Source organism: Anas acuta, chromosome 4 (genome assembly GCF_963932015.1).
Source record: "Anas acuta chromosome 4, bAnaAcu1.1, whole genome shotgun sequence".
Lineage (NCBI taxonomy): Eukaryota > Metazoa > Chordata > Aves > Anseriformes > Anatidae > Anas > Anas acuta.
The window spans coordinates 37,097,301-37,121,141 of NC_088982.1; the positions used below are offsets into that span (position 1 = coordinate 37,097,301).

Below are 23,841 nucleotides of genomic sequence, written 5' to 3' on the forward strand. Positions count from 1 at the left end.
TCTGCAACACTTACAGAAGAGCCAAGACAGAGAACCAATGCTCAAGTAACAAAACATAATGTAAATGAGCCATTGAAAGAAGCCATGAAAGTAATTGTAGTTTACAGGTGACATGTGTCCTTTATCTTTACCATTGTCACAGTTCCCCCCAAAGGCTGAATTCTACAAATGCATTCTTAGGTAATACTATAAAAGTGATAACTCAGAGTAGGGCAAAATAGATGGTGGAGTCTGAAATGACATGAAGGCCACAGGCAAGAGATTGAAACAAGGCAAGTGATGAAACAGGGCATACATTCTCACTTCCCATTCCCACTATGCTACCACTGGTCACAGGACGATGTCTTTGCTAAATATGGAAAAATAGAAAAGAAAAAAGGAGGTATGACCTTGGCAACTAAACAGCAGTTGAGGTGTTCAAGCCATTTGCTGCACAAGAATGGAGTCACTACTACTATAGAGAACACTAAAACTAAGTTAGAACTGAAATTAACATTTGAGTCTTATAGCACTGTAATATTGTAAATTGTCAGCATTTTTCATTATGGTGCCTCCTCCTACTTAATTCCTAAACAGGTATTTAACCCTTCCCTTTCCATTTTACAGTGATGAAATCAAAGACATCGTCTATCATTGGGGGCTATCACATGTCCCAGACAAATGAAAGCTGTGAGATACAGATTTAAAAAAAATAATATGAAATAAAGAAGAAGAGAGATGGTCATCTAAAAAGCCTACAAACATTGAAATGTGGGACAAGTTATAAGGAGGTATCTCAGCAACAGAGTTTAATGATCTGTAAAGCTTATTTATTTTGGTCATAAATGGATATCTCACAGCAGAATCTGAAATCTTCAAACACCAGTCTTCTTCTATTTTACAGTTGAAAACATCATCTTGTTCAAATTTAAGACATTTTTAGATGCCCATTATGAAAAATCTAAGCTTTACAAAGATTAGGGTCAGTATCATGTTTTGTTTGGTTGGTTCGTTGGTTTTTGTTTTTGTTTTGCAGTCATTTCACAGTTCTTCCTACTTACCATAACCCATGACAAGTTTTGTCTCAACTATTTTTAAGCACAAAGAGGTTTCATATGAATTTTAAGCATTCTGAGAGACTAAAGTCTCTAGTTATTTTAAGTCATTTATATAATGTTTGGTCCAATTATGTGTCTGAGTTACAGGGGCAAAGAAAACAAGGAAATTCAAATTATACAGATAAACGCAAACATGTCTAATTTTAAGACTGATTCACCTAACATACATAATGCCAAGTTTTAAATCCTACCAGACATGATTCAAATGTCTACATTGATAACTATTCATTTTAGCAGATGTTTAGTGCAAAACCATTAATATCACAGTTACATAACCACCCAGTGCACCGCTAGAAGCCCCAGTTCCTCCACAACTCGATTCCTAGATGCTCATCATTTTTCTGTGAGATCCAAACAATCTAACAGATTTATTTTTCCAAAGATGGTCCTGTGCTGTAGACAATGACTGAGGTTAAATCACTTACTACAGGAATATGCACCTTCTGAGCAACCCATCTACGGTTATCAAAGGGATAGGCAATGATTGGTGCCCCCACAAACCCAGGTATGGCTGTAGCTATACTTCACACACAATAATTTTAGCAGAAATTCTGTAATGGAACACGTTTATTAAATCATGAGTTTAAAGTAAATATATATACCAGTCAAACTGTAGGGATTACTTCCCCACAACCACATCATTATCTTCCTTCCCCCAAAAACTGCATCTCAAATGTCAGAAAAAACTTCTCTCCACTGAAGATATTCTCCATTATTGTTTCTTTGTACATTTTTCACAGTTTTCATATACCTTTAAAGTAGACCTTTGAGAATTCATATTGTGGTTTTGATATATTTGGCTTAGTGTTCTAAGTTATATTGAATTTAATCATGGGGTCACTTGAGCCAAGTAGCTCTGCTGTTTCTAATCTACTAACTGCACATTTTTGCTGAAATTGGATAGGACAAGTCCTATTAGGAGTCTGACACCACAGGTCAATAAGTCTTTATTTCTTCTATAATTTTATTTTTCATTGTGCCATGCTTTTCAGTTTTCCCAGTTCATACTGGGAAATTGAAATCACCCATCACTACAGCCTGATTGTTTTCCTATTTTCCTCATGTTGTACTGTTGCTCTCTTGCCTCTCTTGATGGCTTGTTCTAGGAACAATCTGTCCTTTTACCTTACCAGGTCTATTGCTAGGATGTACATACACCTAACAAAGAGTTGCTTTAGATGAAAATATAGCTTTACAGGTCATAAAGCAATTCAGCATGTTTCTCAAATATTTCTCATCTAAGTATTTACATTTAATGAAGTTTAACCTCCTTTTCAAACTCTTCAAGGACATAAAGCAAGAACAGTTAGAAGGAAAGTATCCATATACTATGACTCAATTTTCTGCCACACAAATACTTGAAGTTTAGAAATCAAACTCTTCACACTGTCACTGTCCAAACACCTTACCAAAGAGAGAGAGAAGTCCTATCCTTTAGTTTGAAAACTGCACTTCAATGCTGAGTTTGAGCAACCACGTCACACTGCCACTAAAAGAGCAAGTCTTCTTCCTGCACCCATATGGGCTGGCTCCCTCCTACCCATGCTTGTGCAGCCCCACAGGACATGAGAGGCAATCCTAAACTTCAGGGAAAGACTTGCAGACAGTACCCAGCTTGTGCATTACATCACAGAGAGCTGGCAGCTGTCATCTCGGTCATAGTTTCATGCATTCATACAGACTTGTGATCCCACGCTCACCTGTTTGTTTACACATGTGCCTACTGTATGTGTTTATGAACAGTAAAGCTCTTGAATGTGAGCATATATGATTATGTTTACTGTTACAACTCATGTGGAAATACTAAGCAAAACATTCAAGTAAAACACTGCATTTGACTTCATTCAATAGTAGAAAGGAAAACTAAGTGCAGAAGGTGAAGTTGTACTTGATCAGACCTTGTTTTGTCCTTAAATTGTTTTGCTGTGCCTGTAGATATTGCAAGTTCACTTACAGCTTCACATACAGTCTTGCTGCTACTGATTAAATGCTATATAGCATCTAGTCTTTGTGGCTAAATGTCCATATGGTTCTATGCTCACTTTCTGAGAATTACAACTCTTCATAACAGAGAAAGAAAAATCTCTTTTCTATATAAGACAGGATTAAGTGAATAACAGGATATCACTATTATAAATAAAGCTGTAATATCTTTTTCTTACAAGTGTACTCATCTGTCTACAGAAACATTTGTCTTCTTTTGGCTTCTAAGCAATGGTTTCTGACAGAGATGGCTAAATAATCAAATTTTTGTCCATCAGTTCATTGGAAAAAAATACTTAATTGCCCAGTATAGATAATGCATTTTGAAGTTTACTACTGGTAATTTCTTCCTTCCTAACACCTATATAGATATAGCATACTCTTATTCTACAGAATATGTTTAAAGTCACTATCCCCCCTTTTAGCAAGAAATTAATGACCATTCAATGACTACCTCCTTTAACAAATTTTGTCTGTATGTTTCCTGTACTATTAATGATACCAGAAGTGGTAATTCTCATTTTGGAGAGGTAGGAGAATATTAAAAGTGACAAAAACTCAGATTAGTGTTCCAGAGAAAAGAAAAAGTAGGAAGTTGGCCATTTTTAACTGAAGAAATAATAGGATAGGTTTTTTCAAAGTTTTCTTAACATCTGCTTTTCAGACCACACCTATAATTGTCAGTGCCTGAAAATTTAGAACACCAGTTAAAAAGTATTACTATTCCTTTCTTTCCCATGTGTAAGCAATAAATCATCCTCACTTCTCAAATAAAAACATAAGCTACTCAGAAAATACACCAGTGCATATTCAAGTGCAAGATCCAAGTCAGAATGCATAACTAATTTCTTTTTTTTAATCATTTTGTACTTATTAAAAAAGCTAAAGCAGATTGGTAGAAAGTTAGAGGTGCTGACAAATCCACATCCAAAAGAAAGAAATCCACAGCTCAGTCTAACATTTTTGTTCCCTTCACCCAGAAACACCAATATTCATATTTTAGAAACTTTACTATATGTTACTGCATTTTAGTATTATAGCTGATGGTTTATATCTCTATAAATATATTTCACAACATACAATAAATATTTTGTCATATAAGTATTTGTAAAGAGAAAGTTATCTTGATTTTAGTAAGACATCAAGTTAAAAAAGGGAGAATAAAATTAGCTTGGAATGACTGTGTAAGATTAGACACTAAAATTATCCTCCCACGGTCATATTTAGCTCTCTAAACAGATTTAACTAATTTGTTCAGGCACGCTACTTTCCAGTGAAGATAATGAAAAAACATGAAAGCTCCACATTCATTTTTGTGAATATTCAAATCTCTAAATGCAATAACCCTAAAAAAAAAAGAAAAAAGAAAAAAAAAAAAAAACAGTTCATCTCTGTAACACTGTTTTAGCTTGCTCAAGCTGCCATTTTGGGCAACAGCTTGTGCTAGAACTGCTTATATTCCCTAAATTTATTTTTTAAGGAACATAAGTGATGCTGCATGACTGGTACTGTCACCAAAAAAAAACACAGCCTGACAAAAAAAAAAAAAAAAAAAGTTTCAAATATGAATATTGCTATTCACAGCCAGCCACAGAATTAAATAAAGATAACCTATAACAGTGAATATGTCCCCCCCCCCCCCAAAAAAAAAAAAAAAAAAAAGGCAGACAACAAAAAAAGAGAAAACACTTGTTCACACAAATTTAACCACAAGAAGAAACAACAATAGCCAGATGCATCATTTATCACAGTGGGGTGTTTTTTTTTTTCAGTTTTGTTTTTAGTCTGTTCCAAGCATTAAACAAGTTAGAAAGACTATTAGTATTGATTTGAACATGTACCTTACCTCACATTACAAGCCTCTGAAAATTCAGTTAGGGACTAGCTCTCGGCAAACTGAAACCATCCTACTTCACATTGCTATTATAAGAAAGGGTCACCTTTTTGTTCAACACTATCATTGTATCTCACCACATACAAAGCAGTAGAAATTGACTTATTTTTAGCTATTCTATCACTCAGATAAACACTTACAATTTCTGATAGCTTTTCCTCATGCATCTTTAACATTTCTTCCCCTTAACTTCTATGTTTCACGTAGAACTCAGCAAAAAGGGCCTATAACAACTAGGTGGGTTTGGCTTTCAGACTGCCCAGGTGCTTTAAATCATCCTTTATTTCCTCAAAAGTCATCTACAAGGTCTTCAACTAATTACTTTTCTCTCTAGTTATTGTGTAGTAGGAACCTAACTCAACCCAAACCCATTCCCACAACCCTGAATAATTGAAGACACTCTGGTTAAACAAAAGACTATGCTTAATGCCTTACGTTGTTTAAGGTTTAAATGGATAGGCAAATATAGCAATCAGTTCTTGAAAGCAGTTAGTATGTTGGAAATTTGTGTATGATGCTTTCCTTCAACAAAAACATAATTTTCAGTTTTCTTGTGGAACTAGTCTTCCAATGTGATTACTACACAGTAAATCTTTGATACCTATTATCTGCTACTAGATAAACTAAACTCCTGCTGCTTTTGTTTACAATACTTTTGTTAACAGGTTTTTTTTTTTATTATTTGTTTGTTTGTTTGTTTTTGGTTTGTTTGTTTTAATGTCAAACAGAAAACAAGAGTGTAGTTTGTGAAGTAGTTTAGATGAACAGCCTAGAGATACCTAGCAGGTAAACTGTTCTGTAAAAGCAAGGCTTTTTTTTTTTTTTTTTTCCATTAACAATACAACATTTCTAGCGTTTCAGAGATTTTTATTTGAAGGATAAAAGCTTTGCCTCCATCCTCACTCATCCTATAATTCTTAATCTGTGATGGACAGGTGACAAGCCTAAACCATAAATAAATAATATTTGCTTTCATAAAAGCAACGTTAGAAAAAATATTTCAAGCATCTAACTAGAAGAAGTAATTTTCCAGTTTTACTTTCTAAATGTAACTGTGTGTAAACTGAATACAGATTGCTTATACAGAGAGCTTAGCAACAGTGCTGCAATTATCTTTGTCAAACTTTTGGCAAGTTTAGATATTTTATCTCAAAATTATGGGTGGTAAAAGCAAGTACAGCCTGCAGAATATTTGTGGTACATTGACATAGATTTTTGGTTTAATTTTTAGTAGTTCAAAAGATATTTCAAGGATTTTAAAAGTATTATTTGGCATTAGAAAAGCTCTATTGTCGTTAATAAAATCAGCCCCAATATAGCTAGCACCTGTGTTAAACAGGTGTAATCCCATTCTAGATGTAAAAATCTAGGCTGTATATTCCATGCTGTTGCTAAACATGGCTAGCACCTGAACACTAATAAGGTGCTAATTAAGAACTGCCATTTTAAGTCTATCATGCTTGTGCATGTAAACTCACCATATGCTCTAGATCAGATTTCCTACTGTGGAAAAATTGAGAAGGCTCAAGCTGTTGATATGCAAAAAAACTATTGCTTTTCAGGATCCTCTCCTCTAAAAATGCCTTTCCTCCTGTAACTGTAAGCGTAGGCATTTGATAAGATTACCATATGCTCCTGTGTCTTTTTTGGGTATATCTGCACAAGAAATGGTCTTTGGAAAATTATGGCACAGTGCTAGAGAACTATCCGTGATTAATACCAGGAGCTGGGGACCTGTCAGCTTGCTGGAGTACAAGTATTTATGTTCTTCCTAGTAATCCTAGTAATGACACAGATCAAACCAGTCTTGTAGAAGAAAAAAAAAATAAAAAAATGTTGGTCCCAGGCTAAACCCAAAGTAAACAACAGAAGTCACCCATCTCTGTTGGCACTATACCCTATCTGCTGCTGCTCAATATACCAGTGAAGTCAGCAACTGTGAGAAGGATAAATTTGGTTCTAATCTTATAGAGGAGAGATGCACAAGGTTGTAAAATACTCACTGGAAACACAAATCAAAAATCACATTTGTTTCTGATGTCTATGTTTTAACATCCTCCTGAAGCAATGGATATAAAGGTCATAACTGGTCTGACATGCGCACCACTATACACTGAAATTTGTAAGTTTTCTTATAGCCCTTATTGATATAAGGGGCTATTGATCAAGCTGTACACGTTTGAATGAAACAATTGTATATGAAGAATATGTAATGCAAAGCAAATTAAGCTTCATCACAGAGAGAAAGTGTGACATTTTATTCAGTGATTATTCCTCAAAACCAGTGAAACTTCCATTTGTATCATTGGCTTTTCATATACATATGAATAGTTTTACCATTAATTTTCTAATTATTTCTATAAATAAAAGTTTGACTACATGGTGCAATGTCAGCTTTTTGAGAATCGTGTATCATACCACGACTGACATTCCAGGAGCTGAACAGCATTTGTATCTTCTTTCATTTGTATCTTCTTTCAGTTGCCCATGCAACTGCATTCAATAAATTTAAAAGGGTCTATTTATTAATAACAGGGATTTGCAGCAAAATTAATCACATATTCAAACAATGCTGCTTTCTTTTTTAATATATTTAAATGTTTAAAATCATGTTTCAAAGATAATGTCTTACCATGCTCAGACATGAAAGGTAGAAGGTAAACCATCCTGCCCAATGTGGCTTGCACTTGTGGCCTTTTAGTCCTACATTTGATCACAGCATATAGGAACCAAGAGCTGTCTTTTTTTCTGTTGCAGTACACAGACAGTTTTCAAACTACATGTTCTTCAGAACACAGGTATTATAGGCAGAGTTGGAAATAAAAAGACAGTTTTAATTTTTAAACAAAACAGAAAACACAAAGTTCAGTTCAACAAATAATACTGTGACAGGCAATATTCTGGCTTGTTGTTATAAAACTAAGCCATTATGCTGTAACAAAGCCTAAAGATGTTGAAAACTGTCATTTCAGACATCTGAAATGCAATAAAATGCATGTTCTTGATGACATCAACAAGAATGCATATTGTACATGTAACTGAGATTTTGACTTTATCTGGATTTGTTGATTTACTCTGAAAATCCGATGCTCAATGTACATCAGGATTTTCCATTTCTTATATGCATTGATGTGGCCTACTGGCAACATTACTTTGTGTCACAGAAAATACAGTCTTAGTCCTGCAACTCCTAGTCAAGTGAATTATCCTTAGGCCTAGTTACACATGGATCCATTAAAAGAAAGAAAGAAAGAAGATTTACAAGCATAAGGAACACAGGGTCAGGGGTTAGGCCCCTAAGGAACATTAAAAATCTTCTAAAGCTGCATGAAATTCAGCCTGCCCTTCCTACTTGTCAACAGCTTCATGTCCTGTATCTAGACAAGATATTTGTCTGCCACATTTGGAAAGAACAGATCAGATCTGTATGTTTGTGATACAGAGGGGAAAACCTAGATTTACACCTTGTAGGAGGTACTAGGTATTTGACACCTGTGTAATAGCAATTTGAGAAAGGTAACATTAGCCAAAGGGATTCACGGGCTCCACTTCAGCAGAGGTGAGGCTGCTACAGCACCACAGGACAGACAAGATACAGGGCCAACTTAACTGTTTATGCAACACTGTCATCCTTAACTGATCGCTCCTCTAGCTGTGGGCGGGAGTGTCAGTTTGCTATCAAGCCCGTAGGCAGAAGTGCATGTAATTGCATTGCCCCCAAAGCAGCCTGGCTGAAAGATAGTGACTTAAAAAGTCATAATATCCCTCCCGGTCTCTCCATTGTATCAGACAGAAATAAACTGACACATATCTGCACCTGGGGTGATATATGAGCCAAGAAACATCAACGTCATTATGCCATCAGGTACACTGGTGAATTATGCTTCTGCTCATTCTTCATCTTCATCCATCTCTTACCACTTGTCTGCACAAAATGGATTCTTATTAGCTCCCTGGAGCTCATTCATCCCTGTGCACAGAAAGCAATGATAACTTCTGAGCTTAAAAGATGAATAGAGTGACCTACTCCTCCCTACACTTTCAACCTGGTCAGGGGAAAGACCCCTGAAAGGGTCTTTATTTTGCCCCTGGCAAGGCACAGCTAATTAAGGCACACATTAATTAAGAACAATGTGCATTTCTATACCACCCATTCTTAAAAAGCACCTCATATACTTTTCCACATATTTAACAAAAATAATTGTGACACAAAATAAAACCTTGAAAAATGCAGTCTCATAGGAGAAACAAATGGCAATCTACAAGAGATAATAAATTTAAGTTTATTGTACACTCTAAATTAAAATCTTTCTCAGCATTTCCATTATAACACAGTGTTAAGTTCCCTCTATATTGGCTAACAGAATAAAATGGTATTATGCAACCTAAAAATAAATAGGAGTGTTAAATTCTGGATCAAATTATGATAGGATTTTTGCTCCAAAAAAATCAGCAAACAAATGACACAAATAGATGCAACAAATAATATCCTAGATTTGTCTGGCTAGTTTACATAGACCTTTTCTTGCTCATCTGGAGAGACATCTACAAGTTCACCATAGGGTGAAACAGCATCATCTCTTAAGGGAAAAACCTGAAATACGGAAAAGAGATTGCTTACTAATGGAGACCTAGAAAGATGTCCAAGTCAAGAGTATTTGCTTCAAAATGCCTGAAAGTTAAAGAACACAATAGGAACCTATGGCACAGAAGAAAAGTGAAGGACAATACTAAGAGCTACACTTGACTGTAACTCTAGTGTTCATCGGTGCATATATAATTTTCAGGTTAGGCAAAAGATTCTGCATTTGCAATACTAAAATATACGATAGAATTGTATGTAAACGAATAAGCATACACGATGTCCTTAGTTCTGATCTTCATCACCTTTCTGGATCTGCTGAGGAAATGAGAGAAACTATCCCTCCCAGAGACCCTGTTAAGTGCCTCTAAACCCATTAAAGGTCTTAGGTATTCTGCTGGGGAAAGTGAGCATAGTACAAAAATAAAAATAAAAAATTAGGGTAGCTCCCCTGATCTCTTAATTGCTTCAACCCCCTATTAAAACAAAACTAAAAAGGAAAATGAAATACTGATTTTCAACCCGCCATCCCTCTCTCAGGGTGGCACCACCAGCAGTTTCTGGCCCACAGCCTAAAATGCAGAGCTGAGAGAGGAACCCTGACCGTGCTCAGAGGTTGCCTGTCCCGAGGAGCCCCCGTGGTAGGAAGCCCACTGGTCTGTGTCTGCACTGTTTTTGCCCAGAAAAGCAGCCTCCTCTCAGCTCACAGAAATATCTCTCAGCAGCTGACAAATTTGTGCTAGCAGACCAAAATAACTCTGCAGGGGAAGTTTACGAGCACTTGCTAGTATGTATAAATAAAAGTTGCTCTTTCCAAATTTACCAAGAGTATGCACCTTTCACATATCCTTGGGCCCATCCATAGCTGCAGTTTTCCAAAACATTGCAGTGTGGAGCAGGAGATTAAATTTAACTGTGTTAGAAAAATGCCTGGAGCTGGCATAAGTGAAGATTGCTGATTTTATGCATAAGACATGGGGCCAGCTCCAGGAAGGACAAAGTCTGGCTCAGCAACGGCCAGCTTTTTTTTGACATCATGCAGAGTGGTTTACCTCTTTGCACCCCAGTTCCTCACCTTTGTAAAATAGATCCATCAGGTCTGTCTGTCCCTACATGCTTCCTCAGATCAATTTCTTGTATGCTGTAGTTAAAAGGACTCAATCTATAGTTCATAGTATTATTTGACTGAACTAGATATTTATTTAGTGCATTAAAATGAAACTATAATTTTATTCTGTGGAAGGTTCACAACAGCATATCCTGATTTAGGTCTGCTACTTTACTTCCCATGAACCAGAATCAGTGTGACCCATATGGGTCAAGAACATTCCTGTCTGAATAAATATCAATCTTATTTGAAGGAACCTAAACCTGTATTTTATTTCTAAGAAAAATAATCTGATTTGAGGTCTTACATAGCTTACATTGCCTATGGAAACAAAACATTCAAGAAATCAGTATTTTGGACAGCATAACTCTCAGAGAGAATCAAATATGATAGGGGAATGAGAAAAGTGGAAAACTGTGATGCTACATCACACCGGAAATAAAATTCAGGTAGTATGTTGAGGGAAGAGAGAACAAAAAGGAGTAATATCAGAACACCAAGGCTTTGAAAGCCTGAAAGTCTGACACACAAAATATTTTAGGGTTAAAATTCACCCAGCGTCTGAAGAAAACCTGGGCAAAACCTGTCTTCATGCTGACCTACCTAAGTATTTCATACAGCAGAATGATCTGCTGGTGGCAGATGCTGTCAGATGTGGGACAGCTGGTGAAGGGTCTAGAGAGCAACTGTTATGAGGAGCAGTTGAGGGAACTGGGGTTATTTAGCCTGGAGAAACGGAGAATGTCTCTCAGGGGAGAGATCATCACTCTCTACAACTACCTCTAAAGAGATTGTAGCTAGGTGGGGGTCAGCCTCCCAAGAAACAAGGACAAAAGAAAGGGACCTCAAGTTGCACCAGGGAAGGTTTAGTTTGGGATATTAGGAAAAAAAGGATTGTGAAGCATTGGAACAGGCTGCCCATGGAAGTAGTTGTGTCACCATCCCTGGAGGGGTTTAAAAGACATGTAGATGTTATGCTTAGGGACATAGTTTAGTGGTAGACTTGGAAGTGCTAAGATAACAGTTGGACTTGACGATCTTAGAAATCTTTTCCAACCTAATTGATTTTATGATCTCTGAGAGGGTCTGCAGGTGAGGAAGGATGAAGACAGTGGAGGACTGAGGGCTGTCCACACACAGCCAAATCTGACCTTTCATTCTTTTTGCCTGAAAAGCTTTTTTCACCTTTTGTTATCATTTTTTCTGCTGTCATGAGGAATGTTATTATTGTTCTCTGTAGTTAGCCAGTTATTTATGGAATACCACTTTCTTCCTAATTTACAGCAGTTTCTCACAGAATACCTGGCCAGCAAGCTTCTTATTCTTACTCATATCAGTTTATTTTTATTATTTCTTGCAATAAATGTAAATAGACTTGCACTATAACTTTTTATACCAATTTAGAGATTGAATTCCAAGAAAAGCAAAAGATAGGAGTAACAGCTTCGCGTTACTGAGCGCAGGAGCAAACCCGTGTTCTGTCTTTGCTGAAGTTCATACAACCAAGGTCAGAGGAGATAAACCAGTCTGCAGATATGAGGCTTACATTACATTTAGCGTAGCTCACAAAAACAGAGTGAAATGGATTTACCTATGTGTCTCCAGTGCGGACCCTTTTTGTACTCCAGAAGCACAGTAGATGCAATTCTAATTGTAGCTGCATCTCTGTGAAATAGAAAAGTGTCTGTAGTGTGAGAAGAGGCTTTACACTTTGGACCAAGGGTTTTGTTATGCTGGTATTTCAGCACAAACTTCACTGTAGAATTCTTGCAGTTATTGGTGAACACTTCCCCAGGTAGGTCCACTCATTTTCCATTCTCCAAGTAGGGCCATTTATAAAATAAATTGGTATTCAGACAAGGTAATAAAGTAGCATTAATGACAACTGTTCCCTGCAGATAAATAGAGCCTGAAGGCTAAGAAACCCAGTGGAAGCATTGCTCACTTGAATAAAGTATAAAGTTTGTATTTAAAGTATGAACATTTTGTTTGTTTATTCAAGTAGCATTCAATCCAACCATGAAAATAAAACATTTTAATTTTATTTTTCCATCACTTGAGAGCCACAGTTCGCCAAAAGAAAGGTGATTTATTGCCTTAGCAGTTACCTCCATTTCCTTTTCCTTGTGATGTCTGGTTAGTATCCATGGATCGCTGCTATCTAAGAGTTTCAACTGAATAATCCTTCATTGATTATCAGTATCTAGGAAAACAGTTTTTGTGTGTGTGTGTGTTGTTTGTTTTTCTTTTTTAACCTGTTGCTTTTTTTAAACAGTCAACAAAATTATCATGGGGTCTTGGAGAATAATGACAGCACCAGCTAAGCACGTTCCATGTTAAAATACAATCAACCATTCATATCACTGCCTCAGATCCAATTTTTAAAAAGAATTGAAACTTCGCATGCCACAGAATCAACAGAAAAATGGTAACTGTTCAGTCATTAAAAAATCATTTGGTATTCATTGTAACAACGTTAATCATAATGTATTCATTTGGCATTCATGTGGCTGTCACATGTAAGAGTTCAATTATAATGCACACTAGCTAATGAGCATATAAAGTGTTACTGAATCAACATTACTGTGCAACATTTTCTTATTTGAATTATTCATATGCTTCAGGTTTAAAAATCTATCACCAACAAGCTGTTAAAAAGCAGCCATGTATTATAAAAGACACGTTTTGGAAGTCTTGTTTTTGAAATCTGTTCAACTGTCTGTCTAAGCAAATGCCCATGTAGCCTCCATCACTGTAGTATATGAGTACCTGGAGAGTTGCCCATGGTTTTCACACATGCCTAAAACCATACTGTTTAAATGTGGTCCTATTATTTTCAACATAGATAGTACAGCACAACATATGAGTCCAGATGGAGCAAGGCAATTAACTTCCCATCATTTCAGTGGGAACTTCTAAACACTTTTGAGGAGCTGAGCTCCGGTCTTCAGGGGAGGGAGTGTCTCCTTGTGATCGTAGCATCATAAAGAGACTATCACAAAGGCAAAGCAACCACAGCTGGTAAGGACCTTGTCATATTGTGAAGCATACTGCTAACTTCCACCTTTAAGCAACAATAACAAAGAAACAAACCAAACCAAAACAAACAAACAAAAAAAAAAAGTAGAGAAATCTAGTTTTTCTAAATCCTGAGAGATAAATGAGAGGAAAAGTCTGAGATGAGATATCCCTCTGTAAAGATGTTATCTTTGAAAACACCTGTCTTCCTATCTAGCTTAAGCCTGGGTTGTATTGCAACATCTCCCATCACCACAGAGAGGAGAAGAAAAAAAAAAAAAAAACAAAAAAAAAAACAGCCCAAGAAATGTTAATTAATCGAACTCTATAAACCACATGGTAAGTGGAGAAAGCAGGATCATTTTAAAAGTTTGAACAAATTTGTCAAGAAGACTCAAGGAGTGGTTTACCTGACTTTCGCATGAAGTGATCCTGACCTTCAGATCCCCACGCTCAGGAGCAATGCTTGTGTCCATATGGTACCAGGAGGCAGGTGCCATGTTGTAACAAACCAGAGCTCAAGTACCAAATTCAAAATGAAGGTGAGGTAGAGGCTTTAATATACAATATAAGTTATATGATACAATACGATACGATATAAGTTATACAATATAATACAATATAAGTACTATCTTCCTAGTTTGGAGAAAGACTAGGCCACACAGAAATCACTGCTATTTTGGAGATCTGAAAATACAAACCAAAGAAATAATGGAAAAATTAGAGAAATAAAGAGAAAGAAAGAGAGGAAGAGAGGAAGAGAGAAAGAAAGAGCAAAAAATTAAGCACCTATGTGTTTTTCCACTATCATTTAAAATATTACTGCATTCTAGTCACCTGTCTCTTTCCATGCACTGTATGCATTGCTTTATACAAGATCTCTAACTTATAATCTTTTACATTGTTTTCTTTTTTCAAGGTACATTCAATTACCCTCATTCTTTTCACTTGTATCCTACATACCTACTTCCTACAGTGTTCCTGTGTCATTTTTATGTCCTATAGTTTGAAAAGAAGAAAACTGAATTTACAGTCATCATTTTTTGAATGGTGGGGTTAAAAGGGAAGTAGCCTTAGTTTAGAAAATACTTCCTGCAACATGTAACTTTCCCGCTTTGTTATTAACAGTGAACCTTTAATGTTGATCACTAAAACTCCTTGTTTCAGAACCCCCGTAGAAGTTCTAAGAAGTCAACAAATTCTCTTTATCAAGCTTTTAAAAGCATATTGTACATATTTTTAAATGTTCTTAATACATCTGTCCTTTCCATTAAACACTGCAGCACTAAGTTTTTTGAGTCAACAGAGCAAAGTTTTGCTCTAGGTGTTTAGACTGCCTAAACCAATACTTTAGATTTAAGTGTACATAAGCAACTACTTAAGTCATTAGATTGTTTTCTTGTTGTCTAAGCTGAAAACTGTTAAAACAACGTAAAATGAATAAAATCTTGTCATGACTGTAACCGTGACTTTGTAACTGGCTCAAAAGTAGTAAATTAAAGTAGATGCCAGAAACAAGACTTAACTTGTATCAGAGTTGCTTTTTGTCCACCACAGGTACCATGCTCCCAGCTGTGTTTGCTTAAGCCTTGAAACTTACTTGGGTCTAGTAACTAGCTAAATGACAATATGTCTTTTTTTGTTAGACTTTAGAGGAAGCATGATGAGAACAGGAAATCTTTCTCTGGCAGATATTGAAGCCTTGCCTTCTTGGAGGTAACAAATATTTATTGAATTCAAGAGAATGAAAACACAGATGAAATAGTAAGACTATAAAAAATATACAGTAGTAAGAAAGATACAGAAAGTTAGAGGGCTAAGACATCATGCTATCAAAATGAGAGTCCCATATCAAGTGAGAGTCAAAAATGCATCTATGATATCTCTTTCAATCTCTTGTATATAAAGTGCACATATCGCAATTTTAAAATAAGAATTGAACATAAAAATTGCCAATGAGAGGCCATTTTGAATACATTTTAAATTTATTTGAAGCCATTTTTTTTAATCATTCAATCTCCCCTGCAAAATTATCAGCATGCAAGACCAGAGAAATGTCTGAATTCCTGCTGTATGGGGAGGAATTGAGCTAGAAAGAACTGGAGCTGCCAGAGCACCACTTCCTTTACTGGAGGATCTCTCACCAAAACCAAAAGCTGTCTGCATGAAATTTTGATCACTAATTAGGTATACCAGGTGAGTATTACCCATAATGTGCAACTATGTGGTAAACTTTAAATGAAAGAGTCCTTACCATGTCAACTAAATTTGTTCCCTTTTTCTAAATGTATCACTTTCTTGGAGAACATTCATCCTTTCACATTAGCAATTCTCTTGCCAGGTTCTATCTGTTAATAGTCCATAATTCAACTCTGAGAAAATTGCTCAGCCTCACAAATTCTCTGCTCAGCATAAATGCATCTGATTTAGGTTTTTTTGTTTGTTTTTTGTTTTTCCCAAAAAATTAAAAAAGTGTTTTAATGAACTGAACAAGGATGCAATTATAACTGTTAGTGTTTTAAAATGTTTTCCTTTAATCACATAAATGCAAAAGTGTCCATATAAATGCTACTCCCAAGTCAGCATTCACACCTGTGATCTACGTGTCTATTCTATTACTTAAAGATTGCTATTTGCTCTCAATGCAATTCTATTTTTTATGATGTTATCAATTACTGCTTTTTGTTCCTTCAATGCTTTTAGTATAGGATAAATGACTCATTTGGTAAGAGTTAAATACAGGGAGGTAAAGCTGGGTCATATTTAATTCTGCTGGTTCATGCTAGAAAAGCATATGCAGCATATGATATAAGCTTCAGTGCAGCAGGGTTTTAGGCTTTATTGACAAGCCTGAAAACTTTCTCTCATAAATTCTTTGCACAGAATTTTGTAGTAATCAAGGAGTTTGAGCATCTTATGTATTTTTTAAAATGAAATATGCATATTACCAATTGAAAGTAACGAATGTTATGATTGGGAGAAATGTATCACTTACATGTACTTCAAGCCTTCAGACAAAACCCTTTCATTAAAGAAGATTAATTTCAGGCTAAATATAAAAGCAGCTGGAGTCTCTTTTAGTTATAATTCTCCATTTTGTGCTTTCTGATAGTAATACAAATTACATTCTTGAAGACAAAATACACTTAAACAGAATGGAAATGCACAGTGAAGTACACCTGAGATCACACCAACTCTATTTAGGGATGTTCACCTATAGAGGCAGGGCTTTAAAGTCCAAACTCAAAAACCTATATTATTTTATGGAGCCCAAGTTTACAAAGAGTCAAAGGGATAACATCTGGTCCACCTCTCATCTGACTCCCCAGTGGATCCAAGGCAGTGGATCCAAGGCAGGGTGACATGCCACCTCTCTTCTTAAAACAGCCCAGGCTAACAAAACTACTTCTCCTGAAATCACATAGTGCATGCAACCTTTCAAAGAAAAAAATGTCACTTCTGTGTTTGCCCATTGTTGATATCACTACGAGATCTCCCAGCAGGAGAGCCAGACGCTGAGCATGCATGCCTGTACCTAGGACCAGTCCATCCATCCAGCACATAAATGCAGTCTGAGGCCTTCACTGTGTGGCAGTACAAGATCAGCTTTTCTCCTTTTCCATATTGCTGGGCTCACCCAAAACTGGCAATTGATCTTTGGTCATTGTTCATTTAGCTTGGATTTTGGGAGATAATTTCATCTGCCAAGTATTGATTTCTACAATATAGACATGTACATTCAAACTAGTTGTCTGGATTCCCTTTACAGTCAATGGATATAAGTAGGTTTCATTCATCTTTCACTGAATTAGGACATCTAAATCACTGCAGCCAAATCACCAAGCAACTCAGAGGACAGTGAGGCAAATAACATATTTTATTTTCTAATAAACTCTGCTACGTACCTGTTCTCTGCATAAATTTCTTTTTCCTTGTAACATTATTCTTTGTTCACTAATACATTACCTCCTTATGTGCTTATTCTCTGTCCATAGTAGGAGTCTGTCAATAATGATGAGATTCTTTAGATGATATTAGTAAAGAATGAGGACTGCCAAATTCCACTGTCATTTTTATTAAATGATCGATGCCTTTTTAGAGATCCTATTCTTCATATATTCTTTACGTAATAGTGAGCAACAGGTTTCATACCTTTTCAGGCAATACAGCCTTCATTTGCATTTTATTCATTTAAGCTCTACTTGTCTGCAGGGAATATGCTACATTCATACAATACATTTCAAGAGTATATTGTTTCTGCATAGAGAATAAGGATAAACTACTAAAAAAAAAAAGACAGTTATACTTGGAGAACTTTCATTTAGCCTGTTCTTTGAGAGTCTGTTTGCATCCATAGGCTGGGCTCACAGTTCAAGACACCTGGTTTCTTATGTCAGCCCTGTAAGTTGTTTTTTTTTATCTCCTATAAAATTGGGATAATTTTACTTCCTTCCTTCTTTAGGTGAGAACAATAAAATTTTACTCACTATTAAATAATTTGAAATACACTTTATCAGTTAACTGAAAAAAATAATCTTAAAACTCCATGTCTGGTTCCATGGAGAGGGTGAAATTATACTTGAAAAGGCAGTAATATTGCAAAACTCAGAACATTTACAAGGTTTTTTTTTACCTTACACAGATGAAAAAATGCCAGACAAATTGTGCCCTGCTGCCTTTGTCCTGAGGAGCATCAATCCAAATCACCAAGATTAATTGATGTAGAATAATTCTCTAGCCATGAAAATGTCCAAGACTGTCAGGAAGAAGCTCCAAACAGGTGAGCATTAGCTCACAACAAAACCAGGTGAACATATAGCAGTGTCTGTAATCCTAAGGGACATAATGCCCAAAGTCATTGTTTTCAACCCACTTATTCATGGCTCTCCATTATGAAATGAACTAAGCCAGACTGCATGATAGCAGTACAATACAGTGAAAGCACCATTCCGCTCAGCTAAAACAGTCTTTTGTGCCATATAACATATAGAAAGGAAGTCCAGTTTTCATAGACTTCTGTATTGAAAGAAGCTACTTCCACTTTCATTCTGTAACTCTGCTGGAGTAACATGTGATGACCCATATAATTCTGCAAAATATCGCATATGTCAGTGGTTAAAATTCAAACAAATATTAATATTTAAAATGTAATCTACAAAATATCAATTTTAATTAGTACATTTGACATATTAAAAATCAATACTTAAGTAGTGAAAGATTCTGCTGTTTAGGCTGCACTCCACATGGATGATCATTTCTAAATTAAGAGATGCAAATTTAATCAATAGATTTAAAACTTTACATCACTTGAGGCACTTGAGTTGCTTCTAATCAGCCTAGTAAAGTGAAAGCATCATTTAATTGTTGTTTTTTTTTTTCACTCTCTTTGAAAGACAAACCTACCTTCAGGCTGGATTTTGCTCAGAATAAGCTATATTATCTTCAGCTTTTGTTACTCTTTCTAATTCTTAACAATTAAAAGTGTATTTAAAATGTCAAGAAAACAAACAATTTAAAATCCCAGAGGTTGTTTCATCATTTAAGAAACTTCAGCAAAATCAATACCTTAACTGCTTAAGTTTCCAAAACAAACTTGGCATAATATTGTTTGGCATTGTAATACTTGTAGCAAAACAGCAGTATTTTGTTGTGGGTTTGAAATCAGCCTTTACTGTGCTTGCTTTTCAGAATTATCAAAAAATTACTTATTTTCTAAGAAAGGTTGTATAAAATTCTTATGCCTTGGTAATTGCTACTATGAACCACAAATTTTTGCAAGTTAAAATTCCTTCTTTTTTTCCCCATTTTTAATTTTACAAAATAGTTGTTAACAATGTTGTCACGTATCTGTCAAAATATCCACAACCTACCTTGAAATACAGTTCGTACTCTTTTTTAGCCCTGAAAGAGCTTATCTTTTTAGAATGTTCATCAACAATTTGTTAAATTTGCTTCTGCATAAAGGTCAAGAAAGGCTGAAGAACTGTTTTTTACCTTTTTACATGAAAAGTCACACAGAACTATTCATGCACTTGTCAATTCCTTACATCTAGAATTAGTATGAATTTTTCCATAGAATATTATAGGATTCTATCTGCATGGTAATTATGTTTACAGTTCAAAGTACATTGAAAGCATTTCAAATAAATCTATCCTGTAGACTTTTAGGCTAAAACTTTTAATAGTTTTTAGTAGCAGAAATAAATAAATAATATTATAAATAAATAGTATTCATTTAGTAGTATAAATGGTATAAGCATAAAAAGTATAAGTAGGATAAATAAATAGTATTTATTGGGCCCACATTTACATTAAAATGGTCAATTATAATAGAGGGAAATATGATGATTTTATTCTTTTTTTTATTTTTTCTTAAAGCTATCTGTGGATAGTGCAGCATGGAAAGCACCATACATTCGAATGGAGCAGGGTAACTGCTTTATAGAACTCAGTATGCCACTATCTAGCCATTTGGCATTTTTTAGTATTTATGTAACTGGTTGGTAATATTCTTAAATGGTTATTCATCCAGTTTCCTTGTAAGCCACCAAAATTATATAAATAATTATAACCTAAAGTTACTAGTAGTATGTCTTCAGTAAAAGGTATGCTTCTGAGTCATAGGCAACAGGATATTTAGGCTTTTGCATTGATCTAAATTAGGTCAGTGACCTTTTCTTTCCACAGATTTCAAGGACAAAAATAACATGACACATTCTTAAAAAAACTGAGCATCACAACAAGATCTGTGTACTCTATGATACAGATGATACCTCCCCCACAGGAGTTTCCAGGGCAAAATAGTTTTGGACACTGGAGGGAAGCAGAGATGATATTTCATCTCTGAATTGGTCACAGGCTGTGCACTGCAGTTGCATGGTTTCAGCATTGCAAGCACTGTGGCTTTCTATGAGAGCTGAGCCAACAACAGACACAGACTTCTGACACTGAAATCTGCAGGAAGCAAATGGCATTAGTTACCCTGAATGTCCTCACAACACAGCAGTAGTGTATATAGAATTATTAATGTCTCTGTGTTAATATATGGTAAAGTATGAGATTGTTGTGAAGGTAATGTCTTTTCTATATTTGCATGCCTGATAAGGATTCTGACTGAGAAATGTAGTTATGACTTATTTTTTTCTTCGATACCAATACAATAAGGACAGCTAGGATTTGGGAGCCAAACACTGTATTTTTTCATGAACTGCTCTTTGCTACATAATGCTCTGCCCAGTTGAGTGCCTAAAAATCCCATAAGGCTATGGAAATCTTGGCTGAACCACTCCTAGGTGTACTGGAAACTGGCAAATGCATTTCCCTAAACACAGATCTCGTGGATGCCAGATGCTAGGTGAAAACATCTATGCAAACACTTTTCAGCTTTATATTGCAAGAAACTGCATCCCCAAAGCCCCATTTAGTGAAGGTTGCTACCATTACTAGAGATCTAACAAGCAGCAATTGAAGAAAAGACTGGGGGTGCAGCTAGGAAGCGTGCAACAGCTATTTTCATAAACAGCAAGGTCTGTCAGACCCTTTCTATACTACAAAATGGGAACTACTCCCTGTACCATCCTTAACATCCTTTGACAATAGTGACAAAAAAACTTTCCAACAGCTGGTGTGAAAATCCCCTCCCTTTCTCTACTTACATGCATTACATAAAGTGCCTGCACATACAGGTCTTGCCATCCTCATTCACAGAGGCACACAGCAGGAGAAAATCCATACAAAACTGAAAAAGAAAGCACAGAAAGATCTGAATTTTCAATTTGATTCAATTACTTTCTGTCAAGATATTGTTCTTCACCTATGACAGTCAATTGCTCTTAGAAACCTTAAGCCACAGGCCAGCTGTTGCAATGTAGAGTATGACTTGTGGCATTGTTTTTTCCATATTGTCCAGAATGTTTCAGAGATTATTTTTAATTAATTGTTTTTAGGGTCTGAAATGGTCATCTGGCTTGCATGTTTTCTTTTCTTATCCATTTGACCAGAATGTTTTCCATTTGTTGTGCTTTTTTTTTTTGCTTTTTTTTTCTTTCTATTTTTCACAGGCATTCTGTAAGAACTGGGAAATATCCAAATTGTCATTTAATTCAAAAGTATCATCATTATTTCAAGACAGTTAATGTAATACTGCATAAAAATCTATACTCTTTTTTTGTTGTTGTAATTTCTGACTTGTATGCAACAGTTAAAATTAGGCAGAATCCAATATCTTATTTGTTAATAGAAAGATCACTCAATACTATCTCTAAAATCTTAACAACTGCATTCAGGAATCTATCTATTACTCCAAACTGGCAACCTATGTGCTCTTCACTGAATTTGTACAGACTAAAATGTCAATTATTTATTTATTTTACTAGATAATGTATGAGCAATCAGTTATCCTCTGACCTCAGATCCCCTGGGTCCTTCCCATCTGTCAGACTTCTCTGTAACTACACATGTTCATTCCCTATATCAGTCTAATGCACTAGACTTGTACACATCCTTTACAACCACAACACTGAAATAAAAACAAGAAAGGTGCCACATCCAAAAAAACTCACTCCATTTTTTCCTGTTCCTTTCTAAAAGTCCAGGGAGTCATTACCTTTGACTCTTCATTAAAGCTTCATATGTTTATATATATTTGTGAGAGCCTCAGTATAAGTGAAAACTTGAATTCTGTTTGCTAAAGTAAAGACATCTGTACAATGAGGCAGAACCTCAAAGTACATCTAAACATGGTCCCTAAGGGTTTGGGTTTGTTTTCCCCTCTCCTTAATTCACAGAGTAGGTAATTTTAATGAAATACTGAGTAATTGAACCTGTTTAAAAGGCTAAATGGTGAGTTTCTAGGAAATGTTTTTCTTGTGTATTTACACAGGATCATCTGAAGTATAAATATAGTCCCTGCGTAGTTAGCTCATATTGTAATTAATTTAATATAGTGGATTGGATTCACAGATGACATACATATTTTACACATGTAGACATATTTTACACTTACCATTGAAGTCAATGAAACAAAGTCAATTTGCACCTGTTAAGGATATGACAATGTGTACCGAATATTTTGTTCACTGTTAACCTGGCTTTTACAGCTTCATTGGGTGAGGGTGCTTTTATTATGATAGTGGGCCTTCCCCTAAGAGGGATATATAAAATAGAAAAACGTTACCTTACAGACTTTTCCTCTTATTTTCAATATAGAAAAAGGACTGAAGAAGTTGATTGGTTGTTGACTTCTTTTATCCCTTTTCCAAAGCAAACCCTTAATTTTAATCCTTAAAGGCTTTTCTGATATTTTAAAAATTAGAAGAGAATGTGTGGGGAATTTAAAGTTACCTTGCTTTGCTATTTATTGTAAAAGAAAATAGTCTAGAAACTATTTATATTCGGTTGTAAGCCTATTTGCTTGAGGTGTTCTTGGAAAGGTGATGGCACAGATTTGGTGTGAATGATAGCACTGAGTATTTGTTCTTTCAGAATAACTTTTGTGTCTTTTCTGAATTTTACAAATCTAAAAAGACTTCACAGAGACCCTTACATTTTCCTGATGGGAAAGCAGGAAATATTTCTAGTGTGGAACTCAAGGGGAAAGAAAGCAAAAACAACTTGCAGCACTGATTACAAGATTCCTCTAAGATTTGTTCATTTTCTTTACAAGACTGGATTAAAAAAAAAAAAAAAAGTTGCAAAAAGATCCCGAAAGTGTTATCTTTTTGATTTAGGAAAAAAAATAAACACAAGTAATAGCTTTATCTGACACAAGAAAGAGATGCAAACCAAATCAGTGGGAGTACTGTAATGAGTGGAAAATACCAAAAAAAAGTAGACCCGACATGGCTATATTAGGAAATCACAGATCTCCTTGCAGAGACCGTATTCTACTCAATACACACACTTTTTAAGTTTACCAATGGGAAATATATGCATCAGTACAAGACACACGCACCAGGTTCAGTATCCATTTTTCAACATGCCATTTAAAGCACAGATTGGTACATACCTACTGAGTTTTCACTCATTGCTCTAGGATGCAACTACATTTCCCTTGATATACTTGGATAATAAAACAGTTGGTGGTAATTATCTTAATGATTTCAGCATGAAGATTAGTAACCCTTGTAATTTTTATCCTTGCTAGTATAAATTAGTTTAC

General features: G+C 35.4%; 1 long non-coding RNA gene across 2 annotated transcripts in view; it reads right to left on the reverse strand.

The window, feature by feature from the left end:
* Nucleotides 1-5,329, reverse strand: part of LOC137855978 (uncharacterized) — an 80,008-nt gene extending 74,679 nt beyond the window's left edge. The window contains exon 1 of one of the 2 annotated variants that reach the window (XR_011096109.1): nucleotides 5,115-5,329. This is a non-coding gene — a long non-coding RNA (uncharacterized lncRNA). The remainder of the gene's footprint in view (nucleotides 1-5,114) is intronic. The other variant, XR_011096108.1, reaches the window with a different exon arrangement.
* Between the last annotated feature and the right edge of the window lie 18,512 nt (nucleotides 5,330-23,841).